At 40.1% G+C, this 21,596-nt stretch overlaps 1 protein-coding gene and 1 long non-coding RNA gene across 15 annotated transcripts in view; both read left to right on the forward strand.

Annotated features, from left to right (window-relative positions):
- The window catches only part of RBPMS (RNA binding protein, mRNA processing factor), a 175,430-nt gene that overhangs the window by 31,639 nt on the left and 122,195 nt on the right, over positions 1-21,596 (forward strand). The gene's annotated exons all lie outside the window — the stretch shown is intronic.
- Positions 11,340-17,662, forward strand: LOC128314361 (uncharacterized). The gene is made up of 2 exons (XR_008295911.1): positions 11,340-13,317; positions 15,941-17,662. It is a non-coding gene; the product is annotated as an uncharacterized LOC128314361 (long non-coding RNA).

The raw sequence follows: 21,596 nt of genomic DNA on the forward strand, positions 1-21,596 counted from the left end.
CTCTCTTTCTCTCTTTCTCTCTTTCTCTCTTTCTCTCTCTCTGCTCCTCCCCCGTTTGCTGTCTTTCCCCCTCAAAAATAAACATTAAAATTAAATAAATTTAAAAAAATATTTCAGTGCATGTAAGCATGAGTCTTACTCTGTCAGTATTCTCTGTTCCTGTGTAATTAGGATGTTTATGTACAATGACTTTAACTTGTTTATCCCTAATATCCAGCATGGTGATTAACGTGTGGTAGGACATCACTGAATGTCTTTTGAGTTTAATTTTGATTTCCCGATTTTTAAAATATTTTTCATTCCATTGACGGTTAAAGTATTTGCAGTGTGGTGATTATTTTCGTTGTTTTATTTCACATTAAACGTTAAATTAACTCTGGATATTTGCCTGTTAGTGGACTTGCCTTCTTTCTCAGTTTTGTTGGGATAGCTAGTTTCCTTAACCAAGGAATTACGGTATGATTTAGCATACTTCTCAAATACTAGCTAGGTTCCAGACACTGTTCTAAACATTAACGTCTAAGTTCTCATAACAATCCTATAATGAGGCACAGCTATGATCTTCATTTTATACTTGAAGAAATAGAAGAGAGGGTAAGTAACTTGCCTGAACTCACACAGCTTCATCATAAGGCTGGCATTTGAACCTGGGCTACTGTTGACTCCAGCACTGACTTTTTTTTTTTTTTTTAAGTTTTATATATTTATTTTGAAAGCGAGCAAGCAGGGGAGAGGCAGAGAAGGGGGAGAGAGAGAGAGAATGCCAAGACAGAATCCCAAGCAGACTCCTCGGTGTTACCATAGAGCCCCTATGTGGGGCTTGCATTCATGAACCATGAGATCATGACCTGAGCAGAAACCAAGGTCAGTCGCTGAACTGACTGAAGCACCCAGGTGCCCCTCAGCACTGGTATTTTTTTTTTTTTAAGTTTATTTATTTATTTTGAGAGAGAGAGAGAATTCCAAGCAGACTCCACTCTGTGAGCTGGGAACCCTACGCTGGGCTCGAACCCATGAGATCACGACCTGAGCTGAAATCAAGAGTCAGATGCTTAACTGACTGAGGCGCTCAGCACCACCTCCCCCACTCCCAGCACTGGTATTCTTACCCACCATCTGCTCCTTGCCACCTAGCATGCTAGGTACCTGAAGGCTTCTGTCTCTTTCATGACCTGTTGCCTTTTCATGACCTGTTGCCTATATTGCCTTGACCTGTGCACTGCTTTAGAGATGGCAGCATGGGCTGAACAGCAATCGAGTGAAGTCTAACAACAGAAGATGTGTATGTGGAAAGGTTGGTGATTTGTGTCGTCATGTGATGATGATCACAGATGCTGGGTTGACTGTTTATGTTCCACCAGGGCCCAAATCGCCAACCTGTGAACAAGGTTTCATGTGTTCAGACTCCAGGGTGATGATTATTCCTCAGGGGCCAGTCATCCTTTTAATCTTGTGGTAGAAAATTAAAGTGTGTTTCACTGAAGTGTGGTTTATTTTTAAGTTTTCTTTTAAATATTAGTTGAGAAGTTAATTAAGTACCTGGCCTGGGGATCCAGCTTTTTGAATTTCGTCACTGTTTTCACTGTTTTAGAGAGAAGGTTTTCCTTAGGAAAATTAGAAATTGGAGGGTTTATGTCTTATCGGTAAATCATGAACATTTGGGGCTCTGAACAGGTGGTAGGCTATGACCTGAACCACGTTAGGCAAGCAATAACAACCTCAGATCTTAAAGGCCTTTTGAACAGAGTCTGAAGTTACACTGTTTGTCAGAGTTTTAAGTAAGGCCCAAGAAGGAGGGAGGGCTTTGCGGTGTGTCGTGTCTTAGGGGGTTGCCAGAGGTGTTGGAAGTTGTATGGAGAGCGCTGATTGTTTTTTCGGGCCATGGATCACTTTGAAAATCTGGTGAAACGTACTGGTATTCTCCTCAGAAAACACACTCTCTCTCTCTCTCTCTCTCTCTCTCTCTCTCTCTCTCTCTCTCTCTCTCTGCTGTTCCTGACCCCTTAAGGACCACGCACCTAGGCTGTAGAGTTTATGGCAATTCATCATGGGGGCCAATTTACTGCCCTTTCTTCTGTGTGCCCTCTACTGCCTAGATAGCCTGGCTCTAAAATTCGGCTAACTGGTTGGTTTATTATATTATTGTTTGCATCCCAGGACTATTTGTACTTTAGAGTCTTATTGACTCTGGGGGAAGTGAGTCTTGGAAGAGAAGAAAAACATTCCCTCAGACCCTACCAGGTATTTTCACTGTAGGAGAGAGCTGTTAAGGAGACCCTGCTTTCTAGCTGCCATAGCCAGATAGGAACAAATGCTGAAAGGGGTCTAGTTCGCTAGTTTGTAAAAGCTCCCCATTCCTGCCCTGCCTTCCCTCCCCTCCTGGCACACTGGAACTCTCTCAGCTTTATGTACCTTGGCACATGCTATTCTGTACCCAGAATGCCTTTCCATTCTTCCTGTACCCCAGGAATGTCTGCTCATCTTTCAATACCCAGCTCAATGAAAGCCTTTCTGAACTCCCCTGGCAGTCTCTCTCTCCTCTGTTGCCACAGCAGTTTTTAAAGGCCTGGGTTACAGCACACATATCGTGTTGTAATTATTTTTTATATGTTTGGCAGCCTCTGCCATCTGTAAATCGAGTGCTTGTCTTAATCATCTTTGATCATCCAGCATTGTCAGGTGCTAGATATGTTTGCCATCCAGCATTTAAACAGGTGGGTCATGGGGATAGAATGCCAGGATTCAGACTCTGGCTTTGGGACCTTGGGATGAAGTTAGTCTTTTTGAGCCTCTTGTTTCCTTAGCTGTAGGCTTGTGAGACAGGGGAGGGTAGAGGAGGGTGGAGTCAATGTAGGTAGTGCCTGACCCATGGCAAAATATTCAAGTGCTAATCACTGTGACGTTTAATCTTCGCGTTAAGTAGTATTGAGCGTATGGGAAAGCTCTTAAAAACCCACATAATTGGAGATCACACTAGAGATCTAGAAGCTTAGTAGATTCTGTGTTCTCCAGGTTTAAATCCCAGCGTAGATGAGATAAATGAATCTAACATTTGTAAGGCACCCCAAAGAGGCGTGCTGTCGTGCACTTCCCTACAGTCTGTGATTCTTTGCTTTGCATCAGTGTTAACTGCCTTTTATCTGAGGGCTTTCAGCCTCTTAGAAGTAGGTACTAGGGGAATATAACTTATTTTTTTGTTTTTTGTTTTGTTTTACTGGAAATAGAGTGCATACATTTGCTTTTGCTTTTAAGACAAGTCATAGGTGGTGAGAAAAACATCACTGAAGGAGTTCTTTCCTTAGGGTGTTTGATTTGTAGTCAGGATAGAGGCGTCCTCCTAAATTCATGACTGTAATAGTCCTACTTTATAACTGGGACTAGTCCAGCCTCTTCTGTTACAAATGAGGGAACTGAGGTCCCAAAAGATGGAGTGATTTGCCATATGACATTATGTCATGGATGTGGAACTATGCCATTGGTCCTCACGTGGATTCACATGTGTGGCTGGGTGGCTGGGGGCGGGGAGCACGTTGGAGTGCCTAGGCGGCCACTTTCTGTGCAGGAGTGCCTGGCTGTCTTCAAGCACAAGCTTGCTTCTAGAGAGCCTTCTTGGATTCCCTAGGCAGCATCTCCTTTGTACTTTCAAAACTGAATTTTGCCTAAATTAAAAGCCGTGAAATCCAGGCCTCCTGGAAAGGTTGTTTTCCTCTTTCAAAAAAAAAAGCAAAACCATTAAGTTAATGACAGCGTTGGAAACCTTAACCATACCATCCAATGATTGATATACATGTTCCCCAATTTTTGTAGTGAAATAGAAGAACAGTCTGTAATCTTATTTTATAATCAAAGTTTAACCAGTTATAGTAGGTCTCAATACATTTTTTTAAAATTTTATTTATTTTTTTGATAGAGACAGAGCACAAGTGGGGGAGGGGCAGAGACAGAGGGAGACACAGAATCTGAAGCAGGCTCCAGGCTCTGAGCTGTCAGTACAGAGCCTGACGCGGGGCTTGAACTCACAAACCGGGAGATCGTGACCTGAGCTGAAGTCGACTGAGCCACCCAGGCGCCCCAGTCTCAATACATTCTTAAGCAATTGTGTCCTCAAGTCACCCAGCAAGATCCCTTTTATCAACTTCTTGCAGCCGTTTCCTTTCATGCTTTGGCTTCTTGGTGTCTACATAGTTTCTAAGCTCAGCAGACCAATAAATTGTACTATTCTCTCCAGGTTTCTATAGTTTTAAGAAATGGTATATACATTTGCTGTGGTCTCCTTCAAGATGTAGGTCAATTTGTGCTTTTTAAAATATTTTTAAAGCAAAAGAGGGAGAGTGCTTTAGAAGAAACTAATAGTAATTTATAATAAGTGCCCTAGCCCTAATAACTTTGATTTCTAAAACTGCACTTTAGGTTTAACTGTATGGTTATAGAATCTATGCATAAACTTGGCGAATTTTAAAAAATGTGAAATCACATATGTCCCTTTGCCACTGTTGGCAGCATAGGACAGAATCCTACTTCTTGCTCTGTGCCTGTAGTATCTATGAAGGGAAGAAACAAGTCGATGTCATTCTCTGCTGTCACGTGGAAACAGCGTACTGTGCTTGAGAGGTGAAAGCAAAGAAGAGGCTTCGTTGTGTGTATCCCTGGGATGTACTTTTGGGGCACATTTTTCAGATCTTATAAAGAAAGCCAATCTTTTAATGAGTTATTTAATAATTTTTGATCCATTCCCCTAAAGTACATTACAGAATAGGTCCACAGAAATGCAATAGTGACAGCATTTTAAAAAGGCCGTGTGGAGAGACTCCTGTTTGAGTTGGAGTAGCTCCGTTACTAACTGGATAGAGTGGGGTAATCGTGGCAGGGATTCTTTTACATGTGTTTAACAATATGTGGATTAACATCATATTGAATAAGCCAAATTTGTAGCCTTCGTCTCATCGTTATTGTCTTGACTTAGATATGGATGAAAGTGCTATGAATTTTAACGTTTTTATTTTTTTATTTTTGAGACAGAGAGAGACAGAGTGTGAACGGGGGAGGGGCAGAGAGAGAGGGAGACACAGAATCGGAAGCAGGCTCCAGGCTCTGAGCCATCAGCCCAGAGCCCGACGCGGGGCTCGAACCCACGGACTGTGAGATCGTGACCTGAGCTGAAGTCGGACGCTTAACCGACTGAGCCACCCAGGCGCCCCCTTAATTTTAAAAGTTTATTTTGATGGGGCGCCTGGGTGGCTCAGTTGGTTGGGCGTCTGGCTTCAGCTCAGGTCATGATCTCAGCATCCGTGAGCTCAAGCCCCGCATCAGGCTCTGCTGACAGCTCAGAGCCTGGAGTCTGCCTCGGATTCTGTGTCTCCCTCTCTCTGGCCCTCCCCTGTTCATGCTCTGTCTCTGTCTCAAAAATAAATAAACATTAAAAAAATAAATAAAAGTTTATTTTGAGAGCGCACGGGAGTGGGGTAGGGGCAGAGACGTGGAGAGAGAGAATCTCAAGTAGCTTCGTGCCATCAGCACAGAGCCTGATGTGGGGCTTGATCCCACAAACCATGAGATCATGACCTGAGCCAAAATCAAGAGTCGACCCTTAACCGACTGAGCCACCCAGGTGCCCCAAAAGTGCTATGAATTTTAAAAATTCCTATGTGTTCTTTTAGTCCAAAAAGATAAATTAAGCACTTGCCATGTGCTTAGCGTTGTGTAAATGGCTGGAATTTAAAGACAAGTAAAACAAGGCTTTTTTTCTTAAATGAGAGCAATGAAAAGTGAAGCAGATAATTGCAGTGCATGGGCAAGTGATTATTTGTGGGTATGATTTACCTGTAGTCTATAAATACATAAAAGTGGTTTTAAAAGGAACCAAGGTCTGCTTCCATTAACTTGTAGCTCTTCTTTTAGTAATGGTGTTTATCAGTATAGTTATTACTGATCATACAGTTCTATTGTATCAAGTGAGAGCTTAAACATTTTTTGGTTTAACTTCCCAAAGACTACTTTTTTGTGTGTGTGCACATGTGTCGGGGGGTGGGGAGGGGGGTACCAATCTGATTTGTTAATGGAATTTGACAGAACATCCTATAGTTCTTTAAACTGACACTCCAACTAGAAGTGACTCTGAGTTAACTAGCTGCTCAGAGTCTTTGGTTAGATGGAAAACAGCAAAGTAGCCTGCGTCTCCTTGCTGTGTGTGTGTGTGTTTTGTTTTGTTTTGTTTTGTTTTGTTTTACTCAAGCAAGAGAGCCTTACCTGGATCTCTTCCGATCTGGTACTGACCAGAGCGGTGCTCACAACTTCTTTCAATGTCCACTGGAAATGTTGATATCAAGGCCTACTTAATTCCTGCCCAGACTGTGAAGTCTGAGGAACTTCCTTAGTTCCTGTGACTGCGACAACTATGTCCATGAAGGTAGTTAAAGAAGATGGTAATGTTAAAGTCAGATGGGTTTCATTAATAGTGTGTGAGAGTGTGGTGTGCAGGTTTGTATGACTAGCTTAAAATCAGGGTAATCGCTATTGTAATAAAAGCAAGTACAGCTTCTGGCTCATTTGTAACTTAGCAATAGTTTAAATTCATTATTTGTTATTCACCGCTTTATTCTTGTTAGGATAAGGCAAGGAATAAATAAATGGAAAAAATCATTACACAATTGTTTTCTATTTGGCTAAATTGCAACACAGGAAAACAACAAAAGAAAAACCCTTTAGCTTAGACATTCCATTGACCCAAGAAAAATCACACACACTCCGAAAACAGCTTTTATTTAGAGAGCTAGACTTCTCTTGAGTCTTCTCATGTGGATCATTCGATAGAAATCCAGTGCAAGCTTCTGCTCCTCTAAAATGATGATGTCTTTTGCCTAAGAATAGACAGACCCTTCTTTCAGTATAGAAACCAGATAAGCTGCCCTACAGTGATCCAAATAGCTAGCGGCTTCACCCCAGCCCCACTCCCAAACTTGACTAACAACACAGCAATATAATTTTACCGTTTAAAACTTGGCTGACCCAAACATGAACTTTTAAAGAAAACAAGAGTCATGACTAAAAGAGATTCCATTTCTTTCCGGGGCCTAATTTAAGATGACTTTCCAGAACTTTGAAAAAACTTATTCTTCCAATGGCCACTTAATTGTGAAACAAAATAAACACCTACAAGGGAGGCAAAATCTAGAGTTCTCTGTGTTTGGATTTTAAAATATTTTTGGGGGGGAGGGTGAGGTTTTTCTTTTTAGGGTTGTCCTATGTAGTTGGGAATAGTTTATCAGGTTCTATGAATTTTAAGGGCAATGACTTAGGAATAACTGATAATTTCATTTCTTAAAGTTTGCCCTGTTAAGCTTTTTTTTTTTTTTTTTTTTACGTTTTATTTATTTTTGAGACAGGGAGAGACAGAGCATGAACAGGGGAGGGTCAGAGAGAGGGAGACACAGAATCCGAAACAGGCTCCAGGCTCTGAGCTGTCAGCACAGAGCCTGACGCGGGGCTCGAACTCACGGACTGCGAGATCATGACCCGAGCCGAAGTCGGCCGCTTAACCAACTGAGCCACCCAGGCACCCCTGTTAAGCTTTTCTTAAAACCTGTCTATTCTGCGTGTCCTGGTTATTCAGAACCACTGAATGATGGGACCAGGACTCTGGTGGGCCAGGCTTCTAGACCCTCGCCTGTTGCACTGAACAATACCACCTTCCATCTTGTGTATGCCTTCCCAAACATTTGGAGATGTGATCCTAGGGAACAAACAGTTTTGAGGAACCATAAGATAGTACTTAAGGTAGCGCAACATAGTGTTGCACAGGCTTTAAGTCAGACAGGCCTGGGTTTAAACCCACACTCTGTTTTGAGGCTTTTTCTTTGGGTAAAAGGAGCCTCATTTGTCTTATCTGTAAACCAGGGATAATTATATTTGCAGTGGCAGAATCATGGGGATGATTACGTGAGCTAGTATATGCATAGGATGAGATCAACCATCTAGTACTCAGGAATTCATGAAATGGTAGTTTTTTGTTTTGTTGTTGTTTTTAAGTAGGCTCCATGCCCAACATGGAGCTTGAGCTCATGACCCTGAGATCAAGAGTCAGACGCTCTACTGGCTTGAGCCAGCCAGGTGCCCCGGTAGTTGTTTTTATAATTGGCTCATTTTAAGTATTGAGTTGGCCTAAACTCCCATGTTCTGATTTTTGTCATTATATACATGACTCTTGTCCTATTTATATATTCTCTAAATGATACCTTCCAAGTATGAGTGACTTCAAGAATAAAACGAGCATTCAGGTATCTCAGGTGGTCCTGGACCAATGCAGGGACTTCTATGAGGTGATCGAGCTTATTTGTTTGTAGTTTAAGCATTTTTTTTTTTTTTTTACCTTTTTAGAGACCTAAATCAATAAGTCCCTTTACCTTTCTAAGCAGTAAAATCAGGGAGCTACATTAGACGGTCTCCAAGTTAAAGTAACTCTGAAATTCTGTGATTGGTATTAGGCCTAGTAATAGAACTGGGATCTTTTAATTTTTACAACCCTTAGGAAGTTAGTTGTATCAAGGATTATTATGAGAGTGGGGGTAACCATGAGTGGTCTTTTGTGCCCACTAAAAACAGAAAAAGAAGTTGGTGTTTGATTCTACCATATTTGCAAAAATAACTCCTTCCTCACAAACACAATTTCGTTTTCCAAGTATAGGGTTTTGTTTTGTTTTTTTTTTTTTTTGCATTGGCAAGCTGTTTATGAAATTCCATTTAACCAGCAACTAAGAGCTCTCATGGGACTGGGAAAGGAAGACCTCTCCATCCTCAAGGAATTTATAGTGTAAGCAAGGCTGAATGATACAAAATGAAAAATGTCCTAAAACATGTTTCTAAGGGCCAAATTTCCAAAGACACATGTCCATGTGGTCCAGGTGGTTGCTAACTCCTTGTGAAGGTGCTAATTCAGAGTACATCCTCTCTGGAGGCCTTTTAAGGTGTGTTGCTCTCTGATTTGGTTAATTCTCTTTGATAAATATCATAGACCTTTATAATCCAGTACTACTAGTATTTTATGATACATGATTTTATAAGTTCTATGCCTTTGCTATAATTTAGAATCCCGTTCATAATCAATAATCCTTGGGGTGCCTGGGTGGTTCAGTTGGTTAGATGTTCTTGATTTCAGCTCTGTCTTGATCTCATGGTTTGTGGGTTTGAGCCCCACATCGCGCTCTGTGCCAATAGTGCGGAGCCTGCTTTGGATTCTCTGTCTCCCTCTCTGCCTCTCCCTCGCTCGCACTCTCTCTCTCTCTCTCAAAATAAACAAACATTTAAAAAAATAATCCTTATGAAGCAAGAGTACTGTGTCGGTGATCTGCATAGATAACTGGTTGCTAGGGGAGACAGCAGCCAAATGGGGATGTATGTACAGGGTTGTATGTACGTGGGGGGTAGGGTGATGATGAGTTAGGGAAGACTACATCAAGAATGATCTTGAGGTTTCATAGATTAGTCATTGAGAGAAAAAGAACCTTTGGCAAGCTTATTTGAATCAACAATATATTGATACAAGGCACAAAAATGTTTTTGGAATATGGGTAAATACAGGGAGGGAACAACAATTTTTCTGACATTTCCTTGAATTTTTATTTGGAATTTAGTTCTAGTAATTATCCCCATTTTTCTTTTAAAGAAAGCAATTGTCCTGGCACCAGCAAATGTTGAGGTTCGAAAAGGTAATTACTTCAGTCTCTCAAGTCAGGACTTTTCACTTTTCTGTACCTCCACACATTGGCTGGTGCCAGGAGCTTTTCTATGCTCCAAGGTAGCCTGTTTTGCTATGGACGGTTCTAATGGTTCTACTCTCCTAAGACCTTCTCGTGACTTCCATGCTTGGTACTAGTTCTGCCCAGTTGGCCAACTACATAATAAACCTACTCCTTATACAGGGCAGCTCTAAAAATATTTTAAATGTGCTGTCAGATTTTTCTGAGCCTTTTTCCCCTTCAAGCTACACATCTTTACTTTCTTCAACCATTTATATATGCCGTAGTTTCCAGTTTCTTAACAGGCCTGATTGCTCATGTCTGGGTCTCCAGCTTGTTTGTCCCTGCCAGTCTTCAGATAGGATTTTCTGTGTGAGCACAGCTTGATAAGAGCTGCAGAACAGGTTGGCACGTATCCTGTTTCTTTAACATAACTGTTACTTAAGACTTTAGTTTTTGTTGTTGTTGTTGTTGTTAAGCAAGTTACCTGTCTCCTTGCTTCTCCAAGGCTGGTCTATGTGTGGTTTGCCACAGCTTTGCCTAGAGTGCCCTTGCATGCCTTTCATGCAGTTATGGTTTGCTTGTGTTTTTGTTCTGAAAAAGAAAGCGATGGATTCATTGTGTTGAATTGATAGGATTGGATTTTATACTACCAGAGATCCTTGCCCTTGGGCACTTAATAAATGTTTCCTGAATGTAATTGAATAAGTAATGAACCTTTGAATGTTCACAATCTTTGTTATATGTATAGCAGTTTGACCTAGAGTTGCCAGGATTATAGGTCAAACATTAAAATTGATCTTCTCCAGTTAGATAAACAAGTTTACTTCAGAAGAATTTTGCATTAAACTTTGAATGCTCTTTAAAACAAACAGAAATTACGTTGTTTTCACTTAGGAAATGACTTATCCGCTCAAGTTTGTCTTAGAGCACAATTTGGATATTTTTCATTCTCATCTTCCTCTTCCCTTGTTGATAAATAGCCCGATGGCTTTTGGTAAAATAATAGTTAATTAACAGGGTTCTCTAAATAGTCTGTAAATTTTCTTTTTTAATTTTTTAATGCTTATTTTTGAGGGGGGGGGGAGGGGCAGAGAGAGAGAGGGAGACACAGAATCCAAAGCAGGCTCCAGGCTTGGAGCTGTCGGCACAGAGCCCGACATGGAACTTGAACTCACAAACTGTGAGATCATGACCTGAGCCGAAGTCGGATGCTTAACTGACTGAGCCACCCAGGCGCCCTAGTCTGTAAAATCTCTAAGCCAACTGCTTGTCTTACAACTTTTCTTTCCAAGTTTTAGGATGGTTATTAATAACCTTCATTAGGTGCAAAATATAAGTAGATTTGTCCCTTCTGTCCTCCCTGTGTTGTGGAGTAGACTGATAGTCCATAGAATCAGAAGTTGATGATAGTCATTATTTCAAGGGTTAAGAAAAACAAGAGCTGCCATTTTACCTGAATGACCTTCGGGTAAATGCCATTTTTGAAACGTGAACACCATTTTACCTGAAACTTTTAAGTAAGTGACTTGGGTTGAGTAAATACGGGGTGAAGCAAAAGTATAACTTGATTTCACTTTTTTTTTTTTTTTTTTTTACAGAGGAAAGGGAGAATTCTCATTTACCTCTGCAACTGGTATTACTTAGTTCTTTATCCTAACACGTGGGGTGGGGGGGGTAAAGGGAGAGGCATTTCAAGTACAGATACTATATTGTTTTATCTTTTAATGTTTCTGTTTCCCTTTGCATTAGTGGTGGTATTAGTGTGGATATGCTACAATTTAGGGTAAGTTGTGTTATATCCAGAGCCAGAGATAGGAAGATGTGGTCTTATTAAAAAAAATTTTTTTTCCTGTGGAGAAATATCTGAATTTACTTAGAAATATCAAAAATAGTCTGATGCTATAGTACTTGTGGTTATTTTGGCCTTCCTTATTTTAGATGAAGCTAACGTGAACTGTAATCAGTCACCATCTTCAAGGAAATAATGTTTGGAGGATAAATTTTGTGTGCATCATCTAAAAGCAAATCTCTTTAATCACAAAGCCAAAAGGAAAGGATGTGTTCTTTTTTTCCATGTTTCCTGTTGGATCTTAAAGCCGAGTTGGAGGAATCGTGAATTGGCAAATTCCAAGAAATGAAGTAATTTTGATCATAAAGCAAAATCTTTTCCTTTGAGAGTCCTTTCTCAGGGTAGTATAATGATGTGGAGGCACTGGTTTTATTTACAAAGAGAGCCTTAAGTAGGTTGACCTTCTAGTGATTGTCTCCAAAAAAAAAAAAAAAAGGAATGTGGTGGGAAAATCTTTTGACATTCTGAAGATCTGTTTTTAATTTTTTTTTTTCTTTTAACAGTTTTTATGTTTTGAGAGAGAGAGAGAGCAAGAGAGCGGGAACATGAGCGGGGGAGGGGCAGAGAGTGAGAGAGAGAGAGAGAGAGAGAGAGAGACACACACACACACACACACACACACACAGAATCCTGAGCAGGCTCCAGGCTCTGAGCTCTCAGCACAGAGCCCAATGCGGGGCTCGAACCCATGACGCAAGATCATGACCTAAGCCAAATTTGGGCAATCAGCCTACCGAGTCTCTCAGGCGCCACTGAAGATCTGTTTTTCTAAAAGGAGTAAAAAGTTCTTCCTTACAGTTAATCTCCCATTCACTTCTGTCTTGCTAATTGCCAGATTCTTTTTTTAAAAAATAACTTAAAATTTTTAATTGTGGTTTAAAAAAAGATACAATTTGCCGTCTTAACAATTTTCTAAATGTACAGTTCAGTTAGAGTCAGAGTATTCATGTTGTACAACATCTCCAGAACTTTTTCTTGCAAAACTGAAACTACCTATTAAACAACTCCCCATTTCCCCATCCCCCCCGGCAACCACCACTCTACTTTCTGTTTCTATCAATTTGTCTACTTTAGATATCTTACATAAGTGGGGTCATACAGTAGGTCTTTTTGTGACTGGCTTTATCTAACTTAACATACTGTCCTCAGGTTCATCCATGTTGTAGCATATGTTAGAATTTCCTTCCTTTTTAAGGCTGAATAATACTTCATTGTATGTATATACCGCATTTTCTTTGTCCATTCATTTGTTGATGGGCATTTTTGGGTCGCTTCCATCCCTGGCTATTGTGAATTATGCTGCTGTAAACATGAAACATCTCTTTGAGATCCTGCTTTCAGTTCTTTTGGATGTATACCCAGAAGTGAGATTTCTGGATCATGGGGTAATTCTATGTTCAATTTTTTGAAGAATTGCTGTACTGTTTTCCATAGAGGGGGCACCATTTTACATTCCTACAACAGTGCAGAAGGGGTTCAGTTTCTCTACATCTTCAGCAACACTTGTTTTATGGTTTTATTATTATTATATAGTAATTGTCAGTGTTTAACACTAACCATAACCATCAAAGTTTTTAGTGTCCCGGGGTGTACAAGTATGAGATTTGTGTGCTGTCTAAAAAGCTAGAGTGTTTTTTTTTTTTTAATGTTTATTTTTGAGAGAGAGCATGAGCAGGGGGAGGGGCAGAGAGAGAGGGAGACACAGAATTTGAAGCAGGCTCCAGGCTCTGAGCTGTCAGCACAGAGCCCAATGTGGGGCTCGAACTCATGATCACGAGATCATGACCTGAGCCAAAGTTGGACGCTCAACTGACTGAGCCACCCAGGTGCCCCTAAAAAAAAAAAAAAAAAAAGCTAGAGTTTTAAATTTGTTTGCTTTATCTTAAAAAACATTTTTCTAAGTTTTATTTATTTATTTTGAGAGAGAAGGCGAGCATGAGCAGGGGAAGGGCAGAGAAAGGGAGAGAGAGAATCCCAAGTACCTCTGCACTGTTAACTAACAGCACGGAGCCCAACATGGGACTTGAACCCACGAAATGTAAGATCATGACCTGAGCGGAAATCAAGACTCTGGCCACTCAACCGACTGAGCCACCAGACGTCCCTGTTTTCTTTTACTTTTAATAGGTTTGTTTCTTGATGTTCATTACAGCCAGTATGGGACTTTTTAACCCATGTAGAAGAAAGCAGTGCAACATTATGGTAGCTAAAGTTGCACATCTCAAACTTGGCACAACTATTATGCTGATACAAAAAAAATAATGTTCAGTAGAACGGATTGTGGGGAATGCATTCATGTCCTACAAGTTTACAAACAACAGGTATACCTATATAGTCGATGCACCAGGGTGTTTCTTGCCCATTTATGGAAATGTTCCAGATACTGTACAGTCCAGGAAGATGGATAAGGTGGTGGATCTACTCAGCTCTCTAGTATTTCACTTCTTCCATCATAATGCCTAATTTCCATCCTTTCTTTGTTTCAAAGTCTTTAGTAGCAAAGTGTTTCCTTGCTGTTAAATCTGAGAGATGAACCCTTCAAAAAGAGAAAAAAAAATCCAGTATTTTATATTTGATAGATCTGTCATCAGTGTTATTTTTTTATTTTCTGTATCGTCTTAATATTGTATCAGAAAGAACTTTATAATCTGCCTCATGCTGACTACAGATCATTAGAGAATCAAGTAAACTTGTATAGAAGATCGCTGGTAAGTTCTGACCAAAGAACATGCGGGGACTAACAATTTTAGAGGATACTTTCTTGGACCTTTAATATGCCAAATGTTCCCGCTGGTGATATAGGCATAAATAAGCCAAAATATACAAAACATTTTAGATTCTTTACACTACATTTTTCTTATTCTTTGCCTCGCCATATCTTTAGTGGCTTTTCACCTTTGCCCTTCATTTTGTAACACTACCATGTCACTGGAAGGTTTTCCTCCCTCACCCCCTCTCCTCTGACTGGCAGCTGCAGAATGCCAATTTGGTGGCGCTTTATCTTGTTTCTGTAAACCTTCTTGGCGAGTCAAAGCTGGTGCTTTTTGTTTTGTTTTGTTTTGTTTTTAACTTTGTTTATTTTGAGAAAGAGAATGGGCGGGGCAGAGAAAGAGGGGAGAGAGAATCCCATTCTGTCAACGCAGAGCCTAACTGGGAACTCCATCTCCTCAATCGTGAGATCATGACCTGAGCCAAAACCAAGGTTGGGAAGCTTAACACACTGAGCCACCCAGGCACCCCACATCCTTGTCCATTTTAATTGCATTTCCCACATCCTCCCCCCTCAACCCTGCGTCTTCCTCGAACACTTCCTGTCTTGTTAACAGTGAGGCTGGGTCTCAGGTCTTCATCTCTTTTCCGGCTTTTGTCTTCCTCCCACCGACACTGCCTTCTGGGAGGAGCCAACCGCAGAGGTGGAAGCCGGATCTGGATCTGGTGCGCAGCCCCACTTCCGGTAGCTTCGCCTCTGCCTGCGCCATGTTGGGAGAAGGTTGCAGGGCGCAGAGAACCCAAATACTTGCAAGGGTTGTATTTAAGATTCGTGAAACCGGAGGAGGGAGAGGTGAGAGGATGGCATTTTGAGTGATATGGGTGACTGAACCCGGACTTTTGAGAAAGGCTATAGAACGATTTGGCGATTAGCCCACCTTGCTGGTGAGATGACTCTTAATCATTAATTTTTTGTACACTATAACCTTTTTTTTTTAACCATGGTATTGTCTTTGGACACCTTTGTTCATAATGCTAGTAGCAACTCCTCAGTAGGGAGGACAGTTGTGACACTTAATGTTCTGTTGACTCACGACCTGCATCTGGAGGAATGTGCTGGAGGATGTTGGTGGTTTTAAAAATATTATAGTGTGTCCAAAGTTGTTTTTTTACCTTAAAATATATTACTTTTTTTCTGAAGCTTAACGATGGTTTTTTAAAAGATTGAAAAAAATAAAAGGATTTCTGCATTAATTTTGTTAATTATGGTTGGAAAACCAAAAATCTTATCTATGTAATGTAGAAGGAAAAGTCTGCATAGGTAATGGTTAAGAATGCAGGCTTTGAACTGGTGGAGTTGCTGTAATACTTAATCATCTTTTTTAACTTGGGTGGGTTCTTTAACCCTCTGTTTCCTCATTTGAAAAATAGCTTCTATCTCACAGGTTTGTGGTAGGGGTGATTGAATTCATACAGGCCTACACTTCCTTACCTGAAATCCTCAGGACCAGATGTGCTTCAGAATCTTTCAAATTAAAAAAAAAATTTTTTTTAATGTTTATTTATTTTTGAGAGAGAGACAGAGTGAGCAGGGGAGGAACAGAGAAAAAGGGAGACACGGAATTGGAAGCAGGCTCCAGGCTCTGAGCTGTCAGCACAGCCTGACGTGAGGCTTGAACTCATGAACTGTGAGATCATGACCTGAGCTGAAGTTGGACGTTTAACCAACTGAGTCACCCAGGTGCCTCAGAATCTTTGAGATTTTGAAAGATGACACAGTACGTAACCCAAAGATAATCACAGTGAGGTAAGGTAGCACTTTAATAATTAAGCACATTATGTCTGTAGTAAAGCAAATAGTTACACTGAGTGGGATAAATTAAGACCATAAGTAAACACTTCAGATTCTGCTTTGCCACCCATTGAGTTTGCACATACAACCTCTCTCTTTTCAACTCGAATTAGACTTTGAGAGCTTTTAGATTTTGGAATTGTGGATTAGGGTTTGTGGATTCACATGTACAAAGCATTTGTAAACACCATGTAAATGTTAGGTGCAAAACTGATGTCTTCCTATACTTTATGACTTTTGGTTTGCCATTATTTATAAGAATGTTAAATAGACGTTAAATCTTTGTAGTTTAAAGTGGACAAGGTAGGAAGCCACGTGTAACCATATGTATTTTTCACATATTACTATCGCATTTGGGTTTCAAGTCTACTCTTATCTTCCAGTTGTAGAAGCACAAGAAAGAGGATGAGGTGGAACATAAAAGTTCTCTGTTCCTCTTAACTCCACTTTGCCTTTCCTACTTCCTCATAGAAGATCTTTAAGTACATCTTCAAAGATTTTAAATAACTTCTGAAATGTTTTGTTGTTGTTGTTGTCACTTGTGGCTTTTGCCTTGACTTGCCTCTCTTAGTTTCACATTAAATTACGCACACAGAGAAAGCCACCCTGTGGATCTTAATCTTTTGATCTGCTTTGCTGCTGATGGATCATTTCTGGGACATCTAGTGGTGTAGAAAACCTTAAGTTTAAAGGAACTTAAGCACTGCTAAGATTTTAGTTTTCTTGTCCAAAGGGAGGAGCCTCCTGAGTTTATGTCTGTGGGGTTAGATATTTTGTGTGAACTCATGGCTGTGTTATGATTGGCCTGAAAATCTGGTACATCTTATCCTATTAAAACCTTTTGAGAATCTGTTAAAGCTCTTATAGTAGGAAATAATTTGACCTTTAGATTGTCATCTTCTTTGTCTACCTAATACATGTGTTATCTGGTTGAAGTTTGACCAGAAGGAGAATGTGGAAATGTTTGAAAGAATAACAAGATAACCAGGTACTGGAAGCAGAAACTGTATACTCTATAAAAGGACAAATTTAACATTTCAAGGGAAATGTTATATTTATGTCTGAAAGGAATAGACCTTGACAAAAGTAAAGACATAGGTATTTAGATATTTCAAGAGAATAACTTCTTCTAGATTAGTTTGTTGACCTATTGTCTGAACTATAAATTCTGTTTTTACCTGTAAATCAGTAATCCATATGTTCCTAAAAAGAATTATTTTCTCTAGGAAAGCAGATAATTGAGGTTTTTAGGTTTTTCTTTCTCTCTAACATTTATGATTTATTTTGTTTTTTTTTTTTTAATTTTTTTTTTAATGTTTATTTTTGAGAGAGAGAGCGCAAGCAAGCAGGGAAGGGGCAGAAAGAGAGGGAGACACAGAATCCAAAGCAGGCTCCAGGCTCTGAGCTGTCTGCACAGAGCCTGACGTGGGGCTCAAAACTCATGAACTGTGAGATCATGACCTGAGCCGAAGTTGGACGCTTAACTGACTGAGCCACCCAGTCCCTCCCCTCCCTCCCTCCCTCCCTCCCTTCCTTCCTTCCTTCCAACATTTTTATTTACTTATGAGAGACAGAAAATAGATCATGAGCCAGGGAGAGGCAGAGAGAGGGAGATAGAATCTGAAGCAGTATCCAGGCTCTAAGCTGTGAGCACAGAGCCTGATGTGGGGCTTGAACCCACAAACTGTGAGATCATGACCTGTGCCAAAGTTGGCCGCTTAACTGACTGAGCTGCCCATGCCTCTTCAGTTTCTCTATAAATGTATTTGTGTGAGGATTTTGTTAAAGAGGCAGTGAAATCAGTTGAAACATACCAATATGACACACTAAACATGATTTGGATAGTTCACAATTGCCAAAGACCACCTGCTTGAAGTAAACCTTGTTGTTTTTTTAAATATAAACTAATGTGTTACTGTTTCATATTACAGTAATGTGGTATATTAATTTTAAAGGTGATTTTATATTGTGTTTAGTAACTTCTAGTTTACTTTAACTTTCATTGTGGTTAATTCATGAGGTAGATTAGGTCAGTTAGTACATTTTATTTTTAGCAGTCTCCCAATATTTTCAATCTTTCACTCCTTTCACAAGTAAGAAACAAGGCCAGCAATTGATAAGGGGGAGGCATTTTTGTTTCAAACTAGCTACTCAGAAACCAAGGAGGTTAACTAAAAAAATAAGATATTTTAGATTCTTCTGTTTTCTTTTTTTTCTTATGTTTATTTTTGAGAGATAGAGAACGTGCAAGCAGGGGAGGGTCAGAGAGAGAGGGAGACACAGAATGTGAATGAAGCATGCCAGGCTCTGAGCTGTCAGCACAGCCCGATGCGACTCAGGGCTTGAACTCATGGACTGCTAGATCATGACCCGAGCCGAAGTCAGATGCTCAACTGACTGAACCACCCAGGCTCCCCAGTTTCCCCAGCTTTTTCTGTTTTTTATTTAAAGATTTAGCAGAGTTAGGTTAATTTTTCAGTCCTCAGCTTAATAAACTTATGTTTAAAAAAGGGATGATATTTAGTTGTAGCCTGAGAATAACTTCCTGGGGTATGTATATACACATGCATGCAGTAGGATATTGACTGCAGCAACAAAAAACAAAATGTGGCTTAAACATAATAGACCTTTTTCTCTCACTTGAAAGTCTAGAATAGCGGTTCATGGTAGGTATGTGAGTCTGTATTCAACAGGGATTCTATATTGTTGTTCTGCCATCGTTAACAGGTAGCTTTCATCATATGGTCTAAGATAGCTGCTCCAGTTCCCACCATCATATTGTCTCGACAACAGCAAAGAGGGAGGAAATGCTCCCATTATGTAGGCACAACTTAGAACTTGCAGGCAGCACATCACATCACTGGTCAGACCTTGGCAGTATAATCCTAGTAAGGGAGTTGGAGAAATTGTGTGCCCAGCTAAAATCTGAAATAGGAAGAATAGATATTGGAGAAAACAGGCAGTTCTTACTAAAGTGTATATTATATGCAGTGTTTAGTTAACTGTGGATAGTCATCGTTACCAATATTTACCAAAATAAGAAAAGATTCACCCACTCTACAACCATTGGGATCCATAAAGTGCAACTCTTGGGTAGCCCAGAATTTCCTTCCAATTGGTCACACATGGAGAGATTTCCTAATTCTTAAGAAATACATGGTGGAAAAAAACAAAAAACAAAAAAAACCCTAAAGGTTAAAAAATAAAAGTCCTGCATCTGACTTTCATCGAGATACTTTTAGAACTTCATTGTGTCAGTATACAAAATTTTACCTGAATGGTGTTTTTAACTTAGCAGTGTATCGTGGACAACTCTGTATCTGCAATATAGGTCTATTTCATTTAAAAAAGAATGTTATATAGCATTTATTTGAGGGAAATTTTAAACATTGCTGTTAATATAAGTGTCACATACTTCATTTGTGATTACATTTTTTTGCCAGATGATGAATTATAGACCGCTCCCTGATATAAACAGGAGATTTCAAAAGCCTCTTAGTTCATTTTGTCCTTTTGCCCGAAAGCCATAGTCTTCTGGTGTTCCTAGATTTTGTGTGAGAACACATACACATGCTGTTAGAAGTAAGTCGGTTCTGCCAAGATAAGGAAACAACTGAAATGGTTTACGATGACAGTGTCCACTGCTGAATTCAGAATGAAACATTTTAAAAAAAGCATCTATCTTCTGGCTATAGATGACTTTTGCGTAATTCTTTTCTGTTAATTAGAACACTAGGACTTAACTAATGTGGTGTAGGTCAGTGAAACAGAAGTTAGTTAACCTGTACCTGTTTTTCGCATACTGTGTTAATGCCGTAGTATTAGGCATGTATGAAGGTCCTGCTTTGCACGGCATAACGTACAGCCTAACGTTCTTGGTGGAACACCACAAGATGGTTGCAAAGTGACGTCTTTCCAGGGTTTGGTCCCTGTGCTCTAACTACCATTGCCATGAGGATCAACTCTCTTGAGTTGATCAGCTGCGTCTCTTGTAATACCAAGACTAGTCTTGTAATACCAGTACTAGTCTTAAAATCAGCTCCCTTTCTATTCCTTCCACCTCTTTACTACGTTGCCTCTCAAGTTCAAGTCAAGGCATCAAGGCACCTTGTCAAGTATAGAATTTGAAATGGAAGCAGCAGTGCTGAAGAAGAGGGGGTGGCTGGTAGAAATTGGTAAGAATTTGGAAAAGTATAGAGAAGAGTGGGTAGAAATAGGTGTAATTCTTGACTTCAGGAGTCAGATTTTGAAAGTTTAAGGTTCGAGTCTTGGCTGTGTCACTTTCTGGTTTGTTACAAGTTACTTAAGCTTTCTGAGCCTCAGTTTCCTCATGTATAAAACTGGGACAGAGAGAAGACCTAGTTTATCTGGTTGAAGTTCAGATTAAATGCATGTAATAAAATGCTTGTAATGTTTGGCAACTGTTGTATACAACTCTATATACTCTTCATTTCTTCTCCATGTCTAATCAAAATTTTGTGAGACCATACTCATAGGAATAGGTTTTCTATCCATTGTTTATCTTGTCTATCATCCCTCCTGCGCGTTCTCTGGAGTTGAAGTTAAGCTTAGAAACTGGGGGGTGTGGGGGGGCACCTGGTGGCTTAGTTGAGCATTGGTGAGTTTCATTCTCATTGGTGGAGCTTTGCATCCGGCTCTCCACTGACAGAGGGGGCGCCTGCTTTGGACCCTCTGTCTCCCTCTCTCTCTGCCCCTCCTCCACTTGTGCATGCGTGTTTCTGTCTCTCTCTTGCACACACATGCACGTACACACACACACAAACATTTTTTAAAAATCTCCTCAGAAATTGGGGATATGGCACATTGTATTTATATTCATTCAGCTAGTAATGCTGGAGAAGAATGACAAGTGACTTTTGCCAGGGAAAAATGGTTTCTAGAGCAGTGCTAATTCCACATTATCAGGCTTTTGAATAGTTTACCATTCTGGCATCTATTCCTTAAATTTTTTGAGCCTGATCAAGAATCAAAGAAAAGAAATAAAGAGAAAGGAAAATGCGAAAGACAAACTTTGTAGCATTTTTAAACTTGAGTTTTTAGTTAAAATAGGAAACCTCTAACGTGATATTTTCTGACTTTGTCCTTCCTGTGGGGCTAAGAATATGTTCTGATATCTTGAAGCAACTTGAATAATGTCCCCTTTCTCCCTGTGGCTCTTAGTAGGCCATCAAGTCTGTCCTCTTCACACACCACTTCCTCTCAGGAGACAGAAGCGAGCATTGTTGCCTCCACCCCACATAGGGAGAAACTGGGCCTCAGGGAGGAGCAGAATTATTCAGATGTGACGAGAAGGCCAGATTCTAGGGAGTTTATGCTTCTCTGATAGTCTCTTTAGTACTTTTCCATTGTTTTAGAAAGAACTCCTTCAGGACCAGAGTATACGGTTTTATGGGCAGAATTTGGTTTCAACAGAAAATCATGAAAAATTACA

Source organism: Acinonyx jubatus, chromosome B1 (assembly GCF_027475565.1).
Source record: "Acinonyx jubatus isolate Ajub_Pintada_27869175 chromosome B1, VMU_Ajub_asm_v1.0, whole genome shotgun sequence".
Lineage (NCBI taxonomy): Eukaryota > Metazoa > Chordata > Mammalia > Carnivora > Felidae > Acinonyx > Acinonyx jubatus.